The sequence below is a fragment of the Ambystoma mexicanum genome, chromosome 3q (genome assembly GCF_040938575.1).
Source record: "Ambystoma mexicanum isolate Mex_15411 chromosome 3q, UKY_AmexF1_1, whole genome shotgun sequence".
In the NCBI taxonomy this organism is placed as follows: Eukaryota; Metazoa; Chordata; class Amphibia; order Caudata; family Ambystomatidae; genus Ambystoma; species Ambystoma mexicanum.
The window spans coordinates 148,364,772-148,385,690 of NC_090926.1; the positions used below are offsets into that span (position 1 = coordinate 148,364,772).

Below are 20,919 nucleotides of genomic sequence, written 5' to 3' on the forward strand. Positions count from 1 at the left end.
AACTAAAGGAAAGAACAAGACTACGATTATGGACTCCTTCAGTAATGCCGCCAAGCCTTGTGACCCGGCGCAATGCAGCAGTGCTGCACAGAAAGATTCAGAGACACCAGAGCCCATCAGTAAAGAAGATCTGGTGCTAGCGGCGATAGCGGCACTGAGGTCATCTCTGGAGATGAGAAAAAACGTAGTAAAAGTTGACATGCAGCTGCTGAGACAAGATGTCCGCAATCTGGCAGAGAGAGAGTGTCGACCTCTGAGACCAGCCTGAAGGAAACCCGAGAGTCCACGAAGGACCTGGAAAGAACACTGAAGGAGTTGGAAAGGAGTTACACTGTGCTGGAGCTGTGTACTGAAGAGGCGGAAGGGCAGGCCTGACAGAACAATGTTCGGTTGCTGGGGATTTCCAAAGTTTTGGAAGGCCCAAATTCCACATGATAGATAGAGAACTTACTACTTCAAGAAGTTGGCGCAGGCAACCCGTCGCAGGGATTTGTGGTGGAGCGAGCCCACCGGTCCCTGCAAAAGCAACCGCTGCCGGGGTCACACCCTCGCCCAATGATTGCATGAATGTTAAACTTTCAAGATAGGGAAGCAATACTGAAATACTCTAGCGAAGGAGGATAAATACGAGACAACTCCATCTATCTGGATTACAAACCAGCAGTCCAGAAGGCCAGGAACTCGCGTGTGCCGATTAAAGCTAAACTCCAACGTTTAAATGTCAAATACATGCTCATGTATCCGGCAAGGCTCAATGTTATTTACAAGGGGAGAGCAGTCTTCCTCGAAACACCGGCTGCAGCCAACATGTGGCTGGAGCACAATAACCTGGACGATGGAGAGGAGCCTGTCACGTGAGGAGAAGATGGCCAAGTGGGGTGGGTCATGTGGGATGCGGGTGAGGCAAGCCACGAATTTTGTCAGGACGCATACCACTGGCTGATGGGAGAGTCAATGCTAAAATTCACCAGGCGGAGGTCTCCATCAATAAACACACTAGTAAGTGAGTTCAACAATCATTTATTGCAATGCAAAACATCCGTGGAAGGGCTGACTGCAAGATACACCATAGGGATGCTATCTAGAGTGAGCTACTAACATTACAGTGAGCAGGCTCTTTATAGGAAAACGTTTACATTGAGTCTTATGACTGGTGGAAAAGCCCAGGCACGTCCTGACATACAGTTTCCTGCCAAAACACTTTTAGCTGTTATTCCAGCCCTTGCGGTGACATTTTACAAAGGCCGGACATTGCAAATGGTCATTACTCATATAGCTTATCTAAGCAAGTCCAAATATCCTTCAGGATGCACGTGTAATCTTTAACATGCGTGGTCGTAAAAACAAGCTAATTCATCACATTTGACACAGTGGGGAATTTGCAAACTACACATATCTTGCCGCGGTAGTGATAATATCCATTCATGGGCTGCTGGACAATAGCAGGACATATCTTTTACAGAATGACGCACAAGCTCTAACACAAGTTCCCCTTCCCACATATCCCAGAGAATAACAACTCCGAATATAGATACGCTTTATGCTTATGTTTCGGGAAAGAGTGCGGATGCTAGCAATCGTCATTCATAGAGGAGACCCCAGGGTCAATGAATGCATGCTGACTCGCACGGCAGCTTTAGACAGGACGTGACGTGCAAGAGTTTTAACAGACATTATTTATGTAGCCTTTACAGGAAAGGAAAACAGAGGGAAATTCCTAAGCCTTTGAGTAATATCTGTTCCAGGCGAAAACCCTGGGCCTCGTGTGCGGACACCAAAGCAGTTGGTTTAACATGGACATAATGCTATAACATGGGCAATGGGTTTAAGTCTTGCTGAGGCAAAGAAACATGACAATTACATGAATTTGGTATTTACAAACGACCCTTTTGCGTCAGCAAGACTTTATCAGTAATACACGTGGTTTAGTTTGTATTCATTCATTCTTTCATTGTCGTTGTCCGACACATCAATCTTCTGTAACCCCTCAATTGCCTCCTCTAACTTTATCATCTCGTTGGTGGTCATGGCATTAGTGGGTTTGGGTGCCAGTGCTCCCATCATTTTCCTGCAGCAATCTCCTATGACGGACATACATAAGAGAAAGCACTGAATGCAACAGCAGCAAGCAGCTATTAATCCTCCTATCACAAGAAGAGGGGTGAGGAGCTTCCATCCCTAGCTCCGTAATAGATCCCAGAACCAGGATGTCCCATTCCCAGGCCCAAATTCAGAATGTATTTGAGCTGCTATATTATGCATTTCATCGATCCCTTTAAAGATATCGGTGCTATAATCAGGTAGAAAAGTGCAGCAAGAAGTGCCAATTATTTTACAAGCCCCTCCTACTTCTGCCAGCATTGTGTCTAATACTAGTTGGTTTTGTAATGCGACCATACGGACTGCTTGTACTTCTTTAGTGAGGTTTGCCAGTATGTCACCGGTCACATTTAGTTCCTTTTCTACTAATCTAGCCAAGTGCCTAATGCTTCTGGAATTCATAACTATTCCCATGGGCATCACTATGCCCTTTAGGAAATCAAAGAATTCATCCCAAGTGGTGTCTTCTTTAGTAATAACACCTCTTTTCCTTCGCTGGTAATCCCGTGTACCCATTTTCATTCTCTTTGCCTTGGGTTTTAAGTTCACTTCCTCCACAGATTTGTAATGCAAACCCAACATTACGTATCCAACGGTACATCTACCTTTCCAATAGCGGGGTAACCAGAGGTATGCTTCCTCCCCGCAAATAAACATTGCCCCCTTAGGGGGACTAAAGGGTGCGGATATACTATTCAAATCTACTATATTCTGGCAGTTGTGTCTACCCATGAAAACAGCCTGAGCATGTGTCATGTTTCGCTGGTAGCAAAAGGGGGCCCTACGAACTATATTTTGTACAGGGATTGGGTGTGGTAGTACTGCTTTGTTGTCTCTCATATAGTCGGTTAGAGGAATCATTTCTATTTCTTTAGATGGGCAGGAAATGGATCTATTAAGATACCTAGTTACATTGGGTGTTAGAGGAATATAAATTCCTCCCTGTATTCTAGTCTGAGTGATTGTCTCATTTTTCCCTATTCACAAATGTGAGTGTCACATTTTCGGTATAGTTTCTGGAGGCACGCAAAAGATAATCTCGCCAAGGCACGCATGTATCACTTGTAGCAGGAGTCGCGTACCATTCGGGTCCGCTTTCATGGCTATGGGGAACATATGTACATATGTAACAGTTGGTTTTATTTAGTATCTGGTTTGTTTCATTCATCCATGTGAGGATGCTATTCCTAGGGTGCTTTTTCCGATACTCCTGATCTATATGGGGAATAGTTACTAGTTCTGGTGTTGGAGGCTGAGGCGTGGGAGGCAGCAAATTATGGGCAGCATAAATATCATGGTGCTCAAGGTACCAGAGGAATATTGCGGACCCTACTGTTATAACAATACAGACAAGGGATAAGAAGAGCTTTTCCTTTGGGGTGCATGCATATCTGTCAACTCGTGGACGCCTCTGCACTGCGTCCTCGTCATTCATTGTAACAACCTGTTTTGTTCCCTCGGGCTAATCCCAAATGGCTGAGTTCTGGAACTTGGCCGTTAAATGTCACACGTTATATATATATTATATATTTACACAAACATGTTCAAAAAGTCTCTAACAATTACCCTAACGGTGCCGTCCGTTTATGCGCTAGATCGCAAGGGTTGCACAGTATAACCCGTCCTGCAGTCACCGCTTCTGGCACCTTACCTTGACACGTCTCGTTGAGGCTACTTCCTACCCTTGAGGGGACGCTGAGGCCGTTTCATCTGTGTCTCGGTGGGGCTACTTCATACCCAGGAGGGGCTGCTGAGGCCACTTCATCTGTGTCTCGGTTGTCCTTTGTTTGTTCCGACCCTTTACCAAGTCCTTTCTCAGCCAGATGTCAGAGTTCAAACATAGGCAATCAATGTTGCTTCCTAGGGCGTAAGTGATACCTGGGAGTGTCCTCCATAGATTCGGCTGCGAAGTGGTCTGTGTCCTTGGTCGGGGAATGGACTATCTGAGGTGGTGCCTTTTTAAGATGGTTGGCATGGATCCACGTTTTGTGGCCAGCAACCTTCACAGCAGTTTGCGTCGCCAGTAGGACCAAAAATGGCCCCTTCCAGCGGGCCTGCAGGCAATTGGTGCGATCAAAACTCTTCACGAGGACGTAGTCCCCTGGTTTGATTGCGTGGCCTTCTCCTTCCAAAGCTGACGAGGCTGCGTCTTTCACCTGTTGATGGATAATAGACAGTTTATGCGTGAGCTCAGCACAATAATCCCTCAACAGTGGTTGTTCAATATTACCAATAACTCTTGGCTTTGGGATGGACCATGCACTTGGAGGACGGCCCATTACAATTTCAAAAGGGGACAATTTCTGTGTCCCCTTTGGAGTGGTCCGCATACTCAACAATGCCAAGGGAAGGGATTCTGGCCACTTCAGGTTTGTAGAGGCACATATTTTTGCCAGTTTGTTTTTCACTACGGCATTCGATCGTTCAATAATCCCAGCACTCTTGGGATGATAGACGGAATGGAATCGCTGATCGATACCCAAGGCAGTACATACATACTTCACAACTTGACCTGTAAAGTGTACTCCGTTGTCGGAATACAGAAAGCTGGGCACTGTGTACTGGGGCACCCAGTATTTCAGGATGCATTTAGCTGTGGAAATAGCAGTGTTGTCTCTTAGGGGGTAAGCATCCGTCCAACCAGAGAACCCACACCTCATAACAAGACAATATTTTAATTTAGCAACTGGTTCCATTTGTATGAAGTCCATATACACCACCTCAAATGGCTGCGTAGGAAGTCTGCTATGACCTGCTGGTACTTTCACAGATTTGCCCACATTATGCTGGAGGCAGACAGCACACTGTGCTGCCCATCTCTTGCAATAGGATCCAATTTTCCGGTTTTTCCATACTTTGCTCAGAATGTCCTTCATTGCACCTGCATTAACATGGGCATTCCCATGTGCCATATCGACTACCAGGGGTAAATAACTGTCAGGGAGCAACCACCTCATTTTGATTTTGTCCAGCCACACCCCTTTAGGAGTTTGTCCATTGTTACTGTCTTTAGTCCAAACTTTAATTTCGCAATCTGCCGCTTCCTTTTGAATGTCCTTTACTATCTCCTCAGGGCCCTTTTCCAAACCGCCCTCATCCCCTTTCCCTTCCACATTCCTTTGCAGCATGTTACACTCTGGAACAGGCAATTTACAGTGTTCTGCAGCATATTTAGCCACCTGGTCTGCTAAATCGTTCCCCTGCCCCACAAAATCTACCATCTTTTTATGGGCGGAGCATTTCACTATAGCCACCTCGGCGGGTTCAGCCAATGCCGCTAATAGTTTATCAAATTGCCATGTTTTATTTTTGTTCCATGCGAGGTAAGAAACCCTCGCCCTTTCCACAGTAGACCAAAATTAAAGGCCACGACATGTGCATAAGCTGAATCCGTATAGATGGTCACAGCTAAATCTTTACTTAATTCCAGAGCCTTTGTTAATGCCCTTAATTCTGCAGCTTGCGCTGATAACTCGGGTATGCGTTCCATATGGACAATTTCACTTTCAGTTGTTATTGCGTACCCAGCCACTGTCTCCCCACTTTCCAGTTTGTAACATGAGCCATCACAAAATAGAATCACATCACCTCCCTCTAGGGGAAGGTCACAGATCGACCCTACCTCGGGTCTGTTCATCAGTGCGTATAAGGCAATCATGCATGTCTTGATCTCCCTCCCCACTCGGCAAGGGCAAAAGGGAAGCCGGGTTCAAAGTATTACATCTCATGATAGTTACATTTGGTGCAAACAATGTCAGTTCATATTGCATTAAGCGGGCAGCTGTGAGGTGCTGAGTCTAAGTTCTATTGAGCAATACATCCACAGCATGGGGAACTCTTACAATGGCGGAAGTTCCCAACACTAAACCAGCGCTTTGCTTAAGAGCTACCGCTGCTGCAGCAACTGATCGCATACATGGGGGAAGCGCTGCAGCCACGCTATCCAAGGTGCCAGAAAAATAAGCACAAGGCCTTTGCCTTCCATTTTGTTCCTGTGTCAATACAGATAGGGCACAACCTTGCTGTTCATGTACAAAAAGAGTAAAAGGCTTGCCGTAATTGGGTGTCCCGAGCCCTGGGGCACTGCACAATGCGCTTTTCAGAGCATCGCAGGCTTCTCTCATTTCTTGCGTGCAAGTGAAGGGTGTCTGATCCTTTTCCGTTTTCAAACATTGTAACAGGGGCTTAGCTATCGGGGAGAACTCTGGGACCCAATGACGGCAATATGAGGTAATACCTAACAGTCTCAATTCTTTAAAGGTACTGGGATAGGCCATTTCCTGTATTAACCGTACCCTCTCAGGTGACAGTGATCGACCCTCTGCAGTGAGGACATATCCCAAATAATCAACCTTGGACTGTACATGCTGCATTTTCTTAAGCGACACTTTGTGGCCATGGTATGCCAAATGCTGTAACACAATCAGGGTACCTTCTTTACAACTTAATTCAGTATCTCCACAAATGAGAATATCATCCACATATTGTATGAGCATCACACCAGAGGGTAACAGAATTTCATCCAACTGCTGTTTTAGTGCTTGGCTAAAAATAGCCGGGCTCTCTGTGTAACCTTGGGGTGCTCGACAAAACCTGTATTGTCGCTGTGCTAATACAAATGAGAAGAGGTATCTAGATTCTTCAGCTATGGGTATGGAGAAAAAGGCGTTTTTTAAATCCACGACACTAAAGTGAGTGGCCGTGGGATGGACCATAGTGAGAATACTTGTTACACTAGGGACAACTGGATACCTGTGGTCCACAACCTTATTCATTCTCCTAAGATAAATGACAAATCTATACGGGGTCACTTCATCTCCTTTCTTATGAACCGGGAGAATCGGGGAGTTACATGGGCTGTCATCACACTCTTCAACAACCCCAAGTCGCATTAGATCCTGTACAATCCTTACCAATGCTGCTTCCCCTTCTGGAGATATTTTGTACTGCGGGGTTCGGGGTAGAGGGACCCCATGTTTTACCTTGATCACAACAGGGGGAATGTTCAAAACACCTACATCATTACTACCAGCAGCCCAAAGCTCTGCGGGCAGTTCCTGTAACTCTGGTGGCAATGGTTCAACCAAATAACAACCACCAATTTTGGATTTACATATGGTCATACGAACGCCTGTTGGGGAACAATAGATAGTCGCATTTAAAGCTTTCAAAAGATCCAACCCAAGGAGATTCTCGGGGCATCTGTTAGTAAGTAACCATTTGTTAGTCAATTTCACTCCACATATAGACGTCTCAACTCTCTGGGACACTGGAGTACATATGGGTTCCCCACCAAACCCTACGTAAACTTAGTTTTCACCCGATAGTGGAACTGAGGGGACGGCCTTGGCATCAACCGAGCTGTTACCTGCTCCGATATCGACCAAGCATCCAACGGTGGGGTGCTGTCCCATTTGCAATTTAACATACAGTCCTTTCTGGTCTATAGGAACAGACACCATCTCCTCAGGTTCACTAGGGGCGTTTCAACTCATTGCTGCTGTGTTATCATTCAACTTAGTTCATCCTCCACAAACTCATTGCCATCCACTCTAACCATTTGTCGCTGCGCTGTTTGAGAATACATTATTTTCGGGGTTTACCAACCTTCCCTGGCCTTGAGGTGGTCCCGCGGGGGGTCCACCTCGGCCCCTTCCTCTCCCACCCGCCGGTTGACCATTCCGCGCCATCAATATGGGACACTCATTTTTCCAATGTCCCGTCTGCTTGCAAAATGAGCATTGGTCTATTCGCGGGGGTGTCCATTGCGTACTGTTACCTGTAGGGTTTCTTACCTGGGGTTTCTGGCCCTTTGGTTTACTGTAAGGTGGTTGCACCAATTGTTGCATTAGCACCTTATTTTTTAGATTCCTATCTGCCTGTTTCTTACCTTCCATTTCTTCCTCTTCCTGTTGCTCGTAATATTTAGCCATCTCTAGGATCTGGGATGGGGTGCTTGACTGCCAAGTACTCTCGCCCAATTTAAGTGGTTTCTTAATTCCTTTCCGTAAACCCTTCACAAACCCCATGGCGAAATAGCTCTGACCCTTAGGGTTGCTAACAGACTGGCCACTGTGTGCCTTGAATGCATTTTCAAATTTCAGAAAATAGTCCCAAACTGTTTCTGCAGGGCCTTGTATAACTGCATCAATTTTTTCTACATTCACATCCACCTCTGGCAACACGCTACTCAGTGCCCTTAATATTCTTATCCCTAGCGTTTTTAGGTCCTCTGGAATGGGGTCAGTTGGTTTCCGGTCTGTATCCTGTTTTTCTAACTCTGTCCAATTGATGGCATGCCCAGGGGGGTCCCGAGATCTAAAAGGTTCCCATACATCAGCCGGGGTCACAGCGGACATTACATGATCAATGTCCTGCAGAGTCAGGGTACACATTTTAAATAGCGCTCTCAACTCTTTCTAGAATCCCGCGGCATTGGTCCTAGGGTCTGGGGTGCTTTTTATTATACTGAACAGTTCTGCTCTAGTGAGGGGTACATAGACATATGTTTTGGTTACCGTGAGGGTCTTGTCACTTCGGTCGTGGGCTGCTGTAACAATGGGCGCACATTCCCTCAGTGGTGCCATTACTTGGACCCGCTTGGCCCCTGGGAGAAACACTTCCAATAATTCTTTGAACAATCTACCCGTCCTAAGATCCTCCGCTTCCCAGTTCGGTTTATACGTTTTCAATTCAGCCTGGCACTCTCTCACCTTTTTGCAAACATCCTCCCGCCCTCCTGTTTCACATTCTGATCCCATTTTGTTCAAAAGCTCTTGCAAGCATACCAGTCGGGTTGCCTTGCTATGGGTGGTAAATAGATCCGTCCAATATCCCACCTTCCCTGGCTCCTTTTCATCATATATCCTTTTAACCAACGCCTTTCCCGTTGGTTTGGCATCATGCAAAGACTGCTCTCTTCTACAACGTTCCTCTTCTTCCTCTTTTAACTGATCATCATAATCTTTCATAACTTTTGTTACCTCGTCAATGATTTGGTCATACTGGTGCCACAGAGTTGCCCGATCTTTCTCAGTGTCAATGGCCTTATAAATATCAAACAAACCCCCCGGGCCACTGGCGTTTAGCCTCATTCCTCAGCCATGCATGAAGAAGGTCACAATGCATTTTCATTACCTGTCGAAATTCCTTCTTTTGGCAGGTATATAACCTTTGTTTTATCCCTGAGGTCAGGTTATCAAACACTTGTTGTGCCATGCGCTCTAATTTTGCATATTCAATCAGGGGGGAAGAAGGGCCCCTGTCTAGATAAGCGCCCTACTTCCTGCTCCTCGACACCATTTGGGTCCATAGTACCAGTCTGGGTACCATATGGGGTTGGGTTTTCAGGGGGAGGGGGTGCAGTCGGGGCAAGGTGCGTGCCGTTAGGCTGGCGTCTGACAGGTGTTGTTAATCGCAAAAGGTTCTCTGTCAATCTGATTGTATCCTGATCAGCCTCGCTGTCAAGGCTGACTATCTCTTTCTCTGGCTTGGGGAGGAGTGGGTACATGCCTTTACTGAATTTTATCAATGCAGCCCGATCCTCTACATCTAGCCGGTGTTCAAACTCTGTTATCTAATTCAAATCCCTTTCTCCTGTAAGGTCCGTTTTTGCTTTTTCATATCCTTTTTATCTTGGGACATTTTCTGCTTTATTGCTTCTGTTCGCCACTGGCGAATAGCATCATGCTGGGCGGGGCGAACCCTTCTTTTTAGTAGCACTAATTCAAGATTTTCGATTATGGGTATACAAAAAGTGCCTGCTTTGGGCCATTTAAATTGAATGGACCTTTGTGTATTCCTCCCAGTTTTTACAAAATTGTACCGCCCCCAACCCATAATTGGTTAACATAGTGTAACATGGAGTGCCTTCAGCAGGCACATGCATAGGTTCCTCATTCTTATTTCTATCGCACAAATTCCCCATTATTAATTACAATATCCTTACTACAATCAAAATAATACGTACCATAAAACTGATACCAATGTGGCTTACCATCCACCAATATTTTCTGCAGACACAAAATGCACTCACCACACCAAGGAGACCTCCCCTCTGTCTGGTTCGTCTGGTCCTTGGCAGAGCAGTCGTTCTCTCCTTCTTCTTGATCTCCGTCTCAAGGGAGGACCGCGCTGTTTGCATTCAAAAGTGCGATAGTGTTTGGGCCCAGTTAAGTCGTCCACCGGAGACGGGAGCTCAATGGAAGGCACGCATCAAAGCGATGGACTGCATCTGCAAGGTCCGCCAGTCCAGGGACGCCAATCAGTCAATGCTAAAATTCACCAGGCGGAGGTCTCCATCAATAAACACACTAGTAAGTGAGTTCAACAATCATTTATTGCAATGCAAAACTTCCGCGGAAGGGCTGACTGCAAGATACACCATAGGGATGCTATCTAGAGTGATCTACTAACATTACAGTGAGCAGGCTCTTTATAGGAAAACGTTTACATTGAGTCTTATGACTGGCGGAAAGCCCAGGCACGTCCTGACATACAGTTTCCTGCCAAAACACTTTTAGCTGTTATTCCAGCCCTTGCGGTGACATTTTACAAAGGCCGGACATTGCAAATGGTCATTACTCATATAGCTTATCTAAGCAAGTCCAAATATCCTACAGGATGCATGTGTAATCTTTAACATGCGTGGTCGTAAAAACAAGCTAATTCATCACATTTGACACAGTGGGGAATTTGCAAACTACACATATCTTGCCGCGGTAGTGATAATATCCATTCATGGGCTGCTGGACAATAGCAGGACATATCTTTTACAGAATGACGCACGAGCTCTAACACAAGTTCCCCTTCCCACATATCCCAGAGAATAACAACTCCGAATATAGATACGCTTTATGCTTATGTTTTGGGAAAGAGTGCAGATGCTAGCAATCATCATTCATAGAGGAGACCCCAGGGTCAATGAATGCATGCTGACTCGCACGGCAGCTTTAGACAGGACGTGAAGTGCAAGAGTTTTAACAGACATTATTTATGTAGCCTTTACAGGAAAGGAAAACAGAGGGAAATTCCTAAGCCTTTGAGTAATATCTGTTCCAGGCGAAAACCCTGGGCCTCGTGTGCGGACACAAAAGCAGTTGGTTTAACATGGACATAATGCTATAACATGGGCAATGGGTTCAAGTCTTGCTGAGGCAAAGAAACATGACAATTACATGAATTTGGTATTTACAGGAGCAAGTGGGGAACTGACAGTACCGCATCAGCTGTTTGTTGCATTAGACGGGGGCAATGTTTGACCACCTGCCTTGGGCCCGAAAGTCCATCCAATGCATAGGTTGGCGTTGGCCTGTTACTAACACCTATTCTCTCTCACACAATGGCCCGGACTGGTTTCAAAGGTGCAGAGGCACCCAAGCGCTGCAGACAGGGAGCAACCGCTGGGCGCAAATGTTCTGTTTGTTGTTTGGATGGTTTTATGTTCTTTACGCAGATGGGTGAATGAGGGGGTGTGCCTAATTAAAGGGACGGATGGGGTGGGGTGGGCGAGTAGGCTGCAGGGGAGAAGTGGCACAAATGTAATTGTGATGTTTAGCCGGGTGGTGAACCCTGGAGGGGTGAAAGCAATGTCTAGGTATGAATATGGCATCTACTATTAATATGTTGACGTGGAATGTGAGGGGGGGTACATACCTGCGCAGGAATCACGTGAAATCCTTCCTCTGCAAGAAAAAGGTGGCCATTGCACTGCTCCAAGAGAGCTACCTCACGGAGTGGGAACTAGTAAAGGTTAAGGAACATTGAGGGCAGGGCAGGGGGGATGGAATATGGGGTGGCATACTCCAAATATGCTAGAGGGGTATTCACATGGATCAACGCTAATGTGCCGTTTAGGTGAAACCTAATTTTATGGGAGCACATAGATCATGTGGAGGTATGCATTATTAACTCCTATTTCCCCAATCATGGTATTCCATTGCATGTCAGCATGATTTGCGCCAAGATAGCACAATACCGTGAATGCTTCCTCATATGGGGTGGTGACTTTAATTGTGTCTGGGATCCAAGTTTAGACAAGTCACTCCCACCCCAAATAACATCGGACTGGCCCCCTCAGCACTTAATACAACACTGAGTAACCTAAACCTGGTGGACGTGTGGAGTGAACTACACCCTGAAGATAGGTATTAGTCCTACTACTCTTCACCCCATTGCCTGTATACCAGGATAGATTGTTTCTTTGTAGGTAGGACTCAGCTGGCGGAAATAGAAACAGCACAGTACCTGGGCAGAACAATCTCAGATCACTCTCTGCTACTGCTGACGTGGAATGTGAAAAGTCCAAGGCCCCCCCAATACCGATGTGGCGCAAGCCCACCGACTCTTTGGCGGATAGAAATTTTAGGGAAGGGCTGAAAGCAAGACTGGAGGAGTTCTCAGAGCACAATGTGGGCAGTGTAAAGGAATGGGGCACACTATGAGAGACGCTGAAAGTGGTGGTGAGAGGGGAGGTCATTGCTAGCGCGGGTGGTATCCGGAAAACACTGAGGGTGGAATTGGAGAAGCTAGAAAAGGAAATTCGAGATATGGAGATGCAGGAGGCGGGCAACAAACTGGTGAGGTGAGACTAGCCGATCCCAGGAAACACTGCCAGTAGGCCTGGGGGAGGCTGTCAAAATTCGATTACAAGGTTAAGAGCACTAGAGCATACGCGGAAGGGGACAAACTGGGTAGACTCTTATCCTGGCTATGTAAGAAGGAACACCTGAGGCACCTCACCACGGAACTCAGATGAGGAGGGCAATATGTACAAGACATAGCAAGGAAACAATACGTTTGCTATATTTTACTCCCAACTATATAAACATGAGAGTCTGGTTCCCCAAGACAAAATACTGGGGATTCTGGAAGAAATAGGGCTGCCTAGACTAGGAACACCATAACGCGCTGCGTCAGACCAGGATATAACTGTTGAAGAAATAAACTAGGCAATTAAGTTGCTGGCCACTAGCAAAACGCCAGGCAGTGATTGACTTCCTCCCAGAGTTATATAAAACGTATGCATAACGTATTCTTAAAACACTTTGTTTTAAGAAAGGATATGTTGCGCTGTGCACAAGGTATTTACGGAGGAACTCCCGGAAAGCACGAGGGAAACCTTAGTGATTCCAAAACCTAAACCTGGGAAACCCACTGATAAATGCGACTCTTAACGGCCACTGGCCATGCTAAACTACAACATGAAGGTCCTGACAACAATATTAGCTGATCGACCTTCAGAGTGATCGGGGGTTTGGTACATGGAGACCAGAATGGTTGCATCCTGAGTCAAAGCACTGGCATAAATTTGTGCCGCCTAGAGCACATCATTTCGCAGACTACCGATTCCCAAGAACAATATGCAGTAGTGTCACTAGTCACGATCAAAGCATTTGATTTGTTATACTGGGAGTGGTTATTCGCAATACTACGGGAGTTTGGGTTTGGTGAGCAGATACGGATACCATATGCCTTGCCGGTGCCAAGGGTCAAATCTGGTAGGGAAGTGTCGTCAGCTTGGGCCATACAAAGGGGTACGAGGCAAGGGAGCCCACTATCACCCATGCTATATGTGCCAACACTGGACCAAAAGCGGTCTACCTTCGTAAAGACTTTTTGGAGGCTGGCATTTGGGTGGCAGAAGTTGGACATCTGATCTCATTATACGCAGACAATGTTCTGCTCTATCTTATGGACCCGCAAAATAACATGCCGCTGGTCCTGGAAGTACTGGACAACTTTGCAAAAGTGTCCGGAATTTACTTTAGCAAAGAGAAGTGCATGTTCCCACTAACTGGCCCGAGAGGGGTAGATGCACGGGATTTACCAAAGGTGGTTCTCCCATGGCGATTGGAATACTTCCGATACATGGGGCGTGAATATAATGTACACAACTGAGGGCATGCATGATCGGAATACGGCAGGTGTGGTAAAAGGTTTGAGAAAGTTCATGATGTTCCGGTCAAAACTATCACTAATGGGCAGGATTGCCATAACAAAAATGATAATCTTGCTGAGATTTTTGTACTTTGTCAACATTGTCCATTACTACAACAAAACCCCCTTTTTTGCCTGTTAGAAGTACTGTTACGGAATTCCTCTGGGGAACGACTCGCCACAAGTTCACACTCGCAACACTTTGCCTGCCCTATAGAGGAGGGGTGCAGCTACCAGATCTAGAAAGGTACTACCTGGCAGCGCAACTCAGCTTTGTCATCAAATGGCTTTCAGATGAAGCCACATCAGAATCGGTGCTATTGCAGCGATTGGTGGCACCGGCATAGTTTAAGGAAGTGTAATGGTTGCCGCTGAGTTTCTTGGGCACCACACCCATGTTTGCGACATTAGGACGCCAAGTGTGGCATAGGACCTTGCCACTGTTGAAGCTAAGAGCACGCCTATTCACCAGAGCTTCCAATAGCAGTGGACGTTTGCCGAAAGGGGGATGATTTGGTGGTGAGAAGGCACTGGGAAGGTTTGGGAATTTCTACCTAGGGGGACATGCACGTGGATGGTATGTTTAGGGAATTTGGGTCCTTAATTGAGCAGAAGGGGCAACCCAAAGGGCAATTAAATGGTACCTGAGAGTGTGGAGGGTGGCCAAAGGGAAATGGGTGAAATGGCCAGAGGAGCGAGTGGCAGACCCACTACTGACCCCGGTGTTAAAATTTGGGTTATGGATGGAAACCGGTATCTAGACTATATGGTGTCTTGGTGCATAAGCCCAACCCTAGGAGTACTGTGCTGAAGGAACGCTGGGAGGTGGACCTGGGGGAAGACATAGAAGAGAAGGAATGGGAACGCATATTGGGATACTCTCGTGAGATGTCCAGGAACTCTCGCTTTAAATTAATCCAGCTGAATGTGTTGTACCGCAACTACATGACACCAAATAAAGTAGCTAGATTCAACAGTAAAACACAACCAACAAGCCCTTGGTGCGGCATTATGAGAGTGGACTTAATTCATATGTTTTGGGGATGTGCGAAAGTACAAGAATTCTGGGCACGGATAGAGCAGGCTTGTAAGAGGGCTAGGGTCACTAGGTATGCCTGGAAACCAAAGGAGTGTTTGTTGGGCGCATACCCTAGGAATAACAAGTTCAAACATAAAATTCATGGACATAAATGCATACTGGCTAAAAGGTGTATTGCCATGGCATGGAAATCAGCTAAGGGCCCGCAATATGCACGCTGGCATAGAGAGTTTGAGTTCCGGGCAGAGGCAGAATCCAAAGTGTGGGTTGGTGCAGTAAGCGATCAAAGGCGAGTACTAGTGCCACCCACGAATCCTTAAAAACGCTAGTCTGGGACAGGTTTCACCCCTCAGATGATAAACCTCAGTGAAGCCATGACACAAGCTGCGGAGGAGCAATAGCACATTACCTGTATGTCAGGTAAGACCTGGTGTCACACTCATAGAATGAAAGTTATGGATACCGGCAAGTAGGCTACACCCCAGCAAAGAGAACATGAGGTGCATGGACTACCCCTCTACATTTGTCCTGCATAGAAAAGAGACATAGGTTACACAACCCACTACGTGAAGAGCGTTTGTATTCTGTTATGTTAAACTGTCTTTGAAGATCTGCACTTGACACACAAATCGGCATATTGTACAGGTAATTATGGAAGAATTGATAAATGTATGACTTTGTATGAAAATGCCAATAAAAAGACGTAAAAAAAATGAGGGACACAAAGCTTGTAGGTGCTTGGTTATTTGGTCACCCATTGACTGTGCATGGGCATGATAATCCCAATGGCCATTCCCACCCAGTTCCTGCCCCTCCCGACCCAAAACACCTCCTCATGGGACCTCGTTCAGCTCACTTTATTTAAGCCTTACCATCAAACTTTGAAAAAACACTGGCAGGCACTTTGAGGACAAAGCAGTCTGAGAATAATGACTTAATTGGAGATGTAAACATCCTACTGGTGTAATAAAAATATCAACCAGTCTGCCTTCAGCCACTCGATGTATAAGCACTATTCCTGCCCTTCAATGGAGTCATGTTAAAAACAAGCATTGGTAAGGCCAATAGCTTTGGCTTGTGTGCAAGTATTAGGCATTTGCCAGCCACTGCCATTAGATGCCCAGGTACTCGCACCATTTTGCATCTACCATCAACAGGCAGTTAATACTCCTACGCAGTGCCTGCCAAGTGCCTTTCCTGTGATTGCACATAAGCTTGTTTTTTTGCGGGTCAAGTGTGCCTGCAGGCATGGACGCACAAAAGCACATGTTCTTTTTTCAGTGTCTAAATGGTGATGTAAATGAGAAATAAAGTATGCAGAAACTAATAATAATGAAATAATTCATTGGATGGAGGAAACACACGGTGGCAAAATCATATTTTGTGGAACGGTCCACAATCTTTAGATAACTGATCTACTAAGTCACCCTGAAGTTTAACCACTCCTATTGGGCCATGATAGACGAACAATGTATGAGCAAACTGCTCCCTGGGTCAATGACGCAGATCACACAATCACTGAATTTTCTGCAAGGGCGCGAGAGCCGTCCATTGGTTCCTGCCGGCTGGAACATACCACACATTCCTAACCCTCGACAGCAAAGAAACCAACCCTGCTGTCACAACAATGGAGGGAAATGGTATCGGACACGAGAACAAAAGAACCCTCCTGCCCCCTCCATTCGACCGCATCCGCTCCCCGAACCCCAGTCCCCGATCGCTGCCATGGTAAACTTCAGCTCAAAGAAAGGAGTTCAGCCGTTTAAAACGGTGAAAAATATGGGTGTATACTGCTCTTTTCCGCGAGTTTTTATTGGCGACCCCAGTGAAGACAGAATAATTATTACGAATTTCGGGCGTAGTTTCGTCCGACGAAACTGCGCTCCTATAGAGAAAAGGGGTTCTCTAAAATAGGTCTTCAAACAGTTTTTGGAGAAAGTATGTATTTCTTTTTTAACACAAGGACCTGTATTACAACCGAGCTGACAGCCAACATGGTGATGGACGAGACAATGCACGTCATCAAGCATCGCCTCAATTACATTTTTGTTTTAAAAGGCGCTAGTGGGTGTTGGCGTGCGCGGATCTTTTATACCCTGCGCAACGTATATGTGTCCTCGGTGCCGGTGGCAACTTTTGCAATTTTCTTTTCCTATCGGAGATACAGGATTAAAAACCAAACCATCGAAATAAACATTACAAACACCACAGGAGGCAAACTCTGCATGCGTTATTTTCTATTCATTAAAAGCAATTTGATTTAAGGCGCGGAAATAAAACACGATCTATAAATGTTCAGTGGACTCGGTCGCCGCTCCCTTTTAACCACTCCACCTACCAACCACAATATACGATAGGATAGGCCATTTATATCGCGCCTGTGTACAAGTGTTTCTAGGCGCGACAAGGGAGGACAAAACAACGACCTTACAGGGCCCTGTGTCATTCAGTTCGCGCAGTGTGGGTGGGTGGGCGGGGTATTCATTTGCTGCCCACAACCACCAGTGCTTACACCTTTACTGCAAAGTTATGTCTGCAACCCAAACGATGATTAAATAAACTGACAAAACATTAAGTTAGCTAATACATTCTGAAAATGTGGACCATACAATTCCGGGACATAAACTGATAACGCAAGGCGTTAGTTTCACAATTGTGACAGCTTCAGACATTCGGTGGTTTCAGTCCCCATCGAGGATTCCAGACTTCCTCTTTCAGTTTCGCCTGATGCAGCCCATCAAACCCTTTCCACTTCCTGTGCTTGCACAAAATAGACTACAGGCCTTAATGTAAAGCGAAACATGTAATACAATTCTATGGCAAGACAGGAGGCTTCATATTATGCATTTCAATCTTTACTCTGAAACCACAGCAGCAAAGAAAAAACGTTTACAAACAAAAAGGTTTCAACAACAGAACTAGATAGAGTTCAAGGTCAATGCATGGGGAACTCCCCAAACCATCATGGAGGACAGGTCATGGGACCAATGAGCAGGGACCCTCCTCTATATATGTCCATTACACTAACCCCAACCCCTCTTTCTTTGCTGCTGACACCACAGTTAAGTCATTCCTTTGTTGAGCCTTACATGTTCCTTTTGGGAAGCGAATGTTCCGCTTCTAGTGAAGCTTTTTTCTTTGTTTATCCAACGCGTGCAGGCCTGCTTGAAGCGCTAGACTATAGGTCTACAAACAGAGGCCAGATGTGTGGCAGGCGTGCCAATTAGTGTATGGCTATGTGCAAAATAGCCACTAGACAGAACTACCCGCTGTTAGACAGTCATTTTGTTTTAAATAAATTCCTACTCACGGTCACGTTTGGCAGATGGGCGTGGGTGCATTTATTGTCAGAAAGCAGCACGCAAGTATCCACATCTAGAATAGGGAACGCGACAGGGCTTTAAGCCCTGGCGTTCATTAGCCTCAATAGGAGGCACTGCCACACGGAAGTTTGCGCTGGGCACGACGGGACCCCTGAGGTTCCGGTGCCATTGCAAACTTTCGTGGCAGAGTGATAGGAGTGCAGGACAAGGTGGAGATATTTTAGAGGAGTTAAAAGGACGGACACGATTAATTAAACAACACCGGCAGACTCTTAAGAGTGGAGCAGGAAGCTACGGCTTCCTAGGAGCTCAGCAAACTTAGTTGGGTGCACGCCACCTAGTGTCCACAGAGCAGCACCGCAGTCACTAACACTGCAGCTGCAAGGAATTGACAGGCACAGTCCCAAGAGAAACTGTTCAAGGTCCCAGATCTGCCAAGGAGGAGGTGAGATTCCATTTTATATGGTAAACATAAGTATTAAAACAAATAAAGACGGAGACAGTCCCAGGTAAAACTGAAAAGTGTATGTAGACCCACCTAGCTACGAAGACCCCACCCCCTGGATTCGCCACAGAGGCACAAGAGTGGCAAGAGGAAGGCAAGGTCTCGAGACAAATACGATTATAGTTCAGATGACACATCCGACGAGGGCTGCAGGAGCAGCAACAAATCAGACCAACACAGTTCGTCAGAATATCAGATCTCCTCAGCAAGTGAAGGGCGTGGGCCCAGGAACAAAAAAAGGCAGAAAAGATGAGACCAGGAGGAGATGAATTTGACCCAGATGAGCTAGTACACCCAAGGTCAACTGAATGGGACCCCCCCAGAGAAGATAGCGAATACCTGAGGAAGAGGCTTAGAGCACCAATAAGCAAACAAGCCAGGAATAAAATGAGGTCGGAATGCCCCAGACCCAGGGTGCCAGATGGGGTGGCAGAAACACCAGACGTTGATGAAAGGACGCCAACATTCCTGGGAAGGTACGGAAGAGACGTAAAAAAGGGCATAGACTGTTGTTGGAAATCCTGTCAAGATAAAGTATTTGATACGGTGGGGCCCATCGCAAGGATATGGCAACTTGCGGAGGAGGCCAAGCAGAAGAAAGAAATAAATCGACCCAGACATAATTGCGGGATGGGCCCAGAGGACAATATGCCTGCTGGGTAATGCAAATACCGCGATATCAACAGAAAGAAGGAGATCCATCTTGATGAAGATGGACTTGAAATTAAGAGAACTGGCCATATCGGAGCAAGCTGCGGCAGCCAGAGGAAAATTGTTCGGAAAATCATGTATAAAAGACATGGCTAAGTTTGCCAATACATATGCATCCATGGATAAGGCGCAAGCTTCTCTCAAAAAGATTTTTGGAAGGACGTTTTTTGATCAGGCTGGCAGAGGAAAGGGCCGCTCGGCCAGCCACAATCAGTATCACAGGTCCTACAGTGACAGACAGCACTGGAGAGAACAAGAGGACCGAAGGGCAAACCCTTTCTTCCCTTCCAGAGGAAGAGCCAGAAGTAGAGGCTGGAGAGGCAGCGGCAGACAGCAACCTCAAAATGCCACAGGTGAGAAGAGAAAGCATGCTAGCAAAAGAGTTAGATACAGGCATACCGCCAGTAGGAGGGAGAGTGAGGCTATGCGCACAGAGCTGGGTAGAAATATCATCAGATACTTGGGTGCTTCAAACGGTGCAGGGTTTCCAGTTAGAATTCTGGCAGCAACCAATTCAGGAGGCCACACCCAGACAGATAAAGTTCAGCAGGTAAGACGAAGCACTGCTAGACAGAAGTAGATCGGCTGAGAATAAAAGAGGCGATCAGCCTGGGCAGAGGGGGACAGAAAGGTTTTGTAAGCAACCTCTTCCTAGTGAAAGGCAAACACAAAGTCAAACCAGTCATAAACCTCAGGGAGCTGAATTCGTTTCCGATATACAGACATTTCAAAATGGAAGGAATTCACCTACCGAGGGACATTCTACAGAGGGGATTGGTTCGTGAGAATAGGTCTCAGGGACACATACCTGACAATACCGATCCACCAGAAGGAGAGGAGACTATTACAATTCCTCTGGCAGGGAGAAATGGGAATTCACAAGTTTATTGTTCGGAGTGGCGTCAGCCCCATGGTACTTCACCAAGCTGTTGAAGCCAGTGGTAGGACACCTCAGAGAACAGGGAATCAGATTGATTATATACCAAGACGATATTTGCATAATGTGCCAGGACAAGGAGACGTTATTGGAACAAGTCCCGATAACAACAGAACTGCTGCAGCAATTAGGATTCATAATAAACCGGGAGAAGTCAGAATTAGAACCGACCCAGTCAATAGAATTTTTGGGATTCTTTCTGGGGACAGTGCAGGGCACACCCAGTTTACCACTAGGGAAAGTGAACTCCATCAAGGGGGAGATCAAGAGTCTGGTGGCAAGGCAAATGATATCTCAGAGAGATAGCCAGGCTAGTAGGCCGACTGTCATCTTCGATTCAGGCAATTTTTCCGGGACCGTTTCATTA

General features: G+C 46.2%; 1 protein-coding gene and 1 long non-coding RNA gene across 4 annotated transcripts in view; both read right to left on the reverse strand.

The window, feature by feature from the left end:
- Positions 1–20,919, reverse strand: part of CDK4 (cyclin dependent kinase 4) — a 735,471-nt gene that overhangs the window by 566,760 nt on the left and 147,792 nt on the right. The gene's annotated exons all lie outside the window — the stretch shown is intronic.
- LOC138582249 (uncharacterized) lies at positions 1,005–11,255 on the reverse strand. Its single transcript, XR_011304993.1, has 2 exons — positions 10,136–11,255; positions 1,005–4,256 (listed from the first exon to the last, which is right to left on the reverse strand). It is a non-coding gene; the product is annotated as an uncharacterized lncRNA (long non-coding RNA).